At 38.4% G+C, this 3,653-nt stretch overlaps 1 long non-coding RNA gene across 1 annotated transcript; it reads left to right on the top strand.

Moving 5' to 3' along the window:
• Positions 1 to 527: 527 nt before the first annotated feature.
• LOC134662126 (uncharacterized) lies at positions 528 to 3,281 on the top strand. Its single transcript, XR_010098021.1, has 2 exons — positions 528 to 649; positions 3,111 to 3,281. It is a non-coding gene; the product is annotated as an uncharacterized LOC134662126 (long non-coding RNA).
• Positions 3,282 to 3,653: the final 372 nt, after the last annotated feature.

The following is a 3,653-nucleotide window of genomic DNA, read 5'->3' as shown; positions in this document are numbered from 1 at the left end:
TGAATTTGACACATACATCTATTGGAATTATGTATACATACATGAAACATTAGTAACATACCTATTTGGTTTGTGCTCATCAACTCGATTTCATCGACTAAAAATTAAATTGAATTTAAATTTAATTCGAATTCGATTTGTTGTTGCTAAATGCAGATCACAGTAGGTACTTAGGTACCTACTCGGTATTTCTCAGTAGACTACGTGGTAAGGACGTGAGTAATAGCAAGGTTGGTTTGTTCTTATTTTCCAACGTGTGACGTATTAGGTTTGTTGGTCTACCTGTCTCGGTTTTTATTCAGTTTTTCTTATACGCACAAGAGAGATAGATAGCGCACAAGGATTGTATAGGCAGTCTGCGCGGGCGTTAACGTCATCGCTGCTACGTTATTAGAACGAAATTTGTCTCGGACTGTAATATATTTCGTGATGTAACTTGATCTCACCATACGTTACAACTGTGGGTGATCATTGATTACACTTATACTGGTCAGTCTGAGTCGAAGCACTCGTTAAGCGTTGTGAACACCAGGCTAGTTTTCCCCGCCGGCGCGGCGGTTAGTAATAATGCTACAACACTGGAACTAACACGGATTTATTATTTTCCAACTACTTGAAACGTGAAGGTGAAACTTGTTGTAGTGAAAAGGTATTGTAACTATTATGAATAACCTTCGATTTTTTTTCGCTTTCTAAAGCAGTCTCAGTCGTCCACTAATCAAACATGCACTTGGGAAATTGAAAATCATGTGACGTTACCTTTGTAGCTTTTTTCATGCAAGATAATATATTAATAATTGTTTAGCTATTAGGTTTATTAATTTTTCCAGTTAATTTACCTGAAACTGTCTATGATGTCATCGGTGATGTCTAGACGAAGCATTAATTATATTTTCTGCTATTTAGATATTTAGGTACCATTACCTAATTTATTGTAGGTATTTGTATATTCTTCCAGATGTTCATTATGATTCTGAAAGAAGTCTAAACCTAGTCATTGTCATAAAGATAATAATATGATTTTACCTATTACTTTATCTGAAGATTCAGGATTTTCCCCTTTATCTATATTGTGGATACATACATTTTGCTTTGACCATATAGGTAATAATGTGCTATTTTCCAAGAATTAGGTGTGACTAACATTGCTATCTCTTTATCAATAAGATAAAATGCCAACATGTAATAATAGGAATACATATTTGATAGTGATAACTAGAGATGCCCCGAATAGTGGTTTTGGCCGAATACCGAATATTCGGCTCCTCTCTCTACCGAATACCGAGTATTCGGCTTGACATGCGAACATTTTGAGTCACAATTATATAGTATGAAAACTGTTCGGCAACAAAGCATACAGTTTGCTAAGATATACCTACTTATTTTTTGTTGAACAGAATTAATGAATATTGTTAAAGTCAATCAAATCAAACCCACCCATGATAACATAAAATATTTTTTAATCAGCTAATCTCAAAAAAAGGTCTTCGTATCGTATTTAACAACTTTCCAGGAATACATTTTAAATATTAAATGTAACCTAGTTTTTGGTTATTTTTATTGTGTGATTCTTCTTTTTAGGTAGGTGCAACAGATATTCGGTATTCGGCTGAATAGTAGGCAACATTCGGCCTAATACCGAATATTCGGCAAAGTGGCCGAATAGGCCGAATACCGAATAGTTGCCGAATATTCGTGGCATCTCTAGTGATAACCGCTATATTGGAATAACAAATTAAATATCTACCTAATTTTATTTCAATGATAATAAAAGCCTTTTAAAGTAGAGATTATATTATAGGTACTCGTAGTTATAGATAAGATGTGTAATTTAAAGCGACGGTTTGTGTAATTTTAGTTAAAAGCGGACGTGATGGGATTGTGCTTTTCGCTCGACTGCGGGGACTGTGACGTGTGTTGTAACCCTTGTTGCCTGGCGCTGAGTGCTTGTTGCCTGGTGCCCTGCCTGTGCCCCAACGCGTGCGGGCAGCAGCAGCAGCCGCCGCAGACAGTCCACGTCTACCACCCGCCGGTAGTGGTCGAGCAGCAGCCGCCGCCGCCCGGAAGCTACCCGTACCCACCGCCTCCGCCAGGCGCGTACCCCGGCTACCCACCCCCCGGCGGCTATCCACATCCGGAGTACCATCAAGGCTACCCTCCGCCGCCTCAGCCTATGTATAGGTGAAAATTGGCAGAAATAAATAAGGTGAGTCATTGCACTTGTGCACGCGCTTTACGTTTAGTGGACGACTGTTGCGCATTTTATAATGATCGATTAGGTACGTGAAATACTTGGAAAAATTTGAATAATCAATTTAACTATAATAATTTTATAAAACGTCATTGAGTCTTAACATTGTAGAGCTAATTATACCTACATGTAGGTATACATATTTGTGGCTATATATTGTATTAACAATACCAAGTAAATGTGTGAAATCATCTCATGAATAGTGACAGTGAATGAAGTGGCCACAAACATGGAGTGCAATATTGATACCTACTTAGTAAAACAGTATGCTGTTTAAGGTAATGCAGCGAGCGTTAACCATTGTGACAAGTTGCACCTTGGTCCGCTTTTCACCTTGACACTCTGTTTTTGTCACGAGTTTGCTTTATATTGTTTTGTCGCTTATTTAACTAGTAGAACAGGTTTGTTATGGTTATGATTACTAATCAAGCTAAGATGTTTTCGTAAATGTAAATACATACATTATAAATTAAAAATAAAGTAATACCTAACCTTCTTTACTGTTTCACCTATTATGCATTTGTAAGATAAGTATAAATCAAATTCAAAAAAGACAAATTTATATGTACAAGCTGCGCGCACCGCTCATGCCCCGCCCGGAAAACGCGCCTGTGTGACGAAGACTTACAACTAAGTGACAAAGACCAAAAGTTGGGGAACCTACTGATAGGTTTATAGAAACAATTTCGCTATGGACGGTCAACGCAGTCTTAAACTTTATATCTCTATTACAATCCATAACTATCATCTCAATATCCATCAGGTTGTGGAAAATTACGGTAACATGCCGTTTGTCACACTTAGGGTCATGCCAGATGCACCAACCACAGTTTAATCAAACGATTTTTTTTGTTTCCAGTATGGGTTGCAACATCTCGTGCCGGCCTTGCTGCTGCTGCTGCATCCCGTGCCTGTGCTGCGACTGCTGCGCGGATCCGCCCTCGCCCACCACCGTCAACGTGGTGCACCACCACGTGCCCGCGCCCGTCACCGTCGTTCACCAGCCGCCGCCACCCTACGCCAGATAGAACCTACTAATGGGGTTTTCAGAAAAAGTGTACCATTTACTTTTGTTCGAAAAACTAACAACTTTTGGGTTATTCCGACTCAGAATGACGAGGAATATTGATTGAACCAAAGAAAAAAAGTGTTCTCAGTTTTTTATACAAAATTTAGGTGTCAGTTTTGTGACGGTTCATACAAAATGTAGGATATATTATGAAGATGCGTCACAAGAATGTCATTTTTCTGGGACCCATTTTTTCTTTTTAAATCGATAGTCCTCGTGATTCTGAGTAGAAATAACCCAAAAGACCACGGATAAAAAAATGGTACACTTTTGAGTGAAAATGCCCTAACCAAACACGATCATTTTATATGAATTTTAACAGACAGTTAACAA

This window comes from Cydia amplana, chromosome 2 (genome assembly GCF_948474715.1).
Source record: "Cydia amplana chromosome 2, ilCydAmpl1.1, whole genome shotgun sequence".
Classification (NCBI taxonomy): domain Eukaryota; kingdom Metazoa; phylum Arthropoda; class Insecta; order Lepidoptera; family Tortricidae; genus Cydia; species Cydia amplana.
This window is presented reverse-complemented; position numbering and strand designations above follow the sequence as displayed.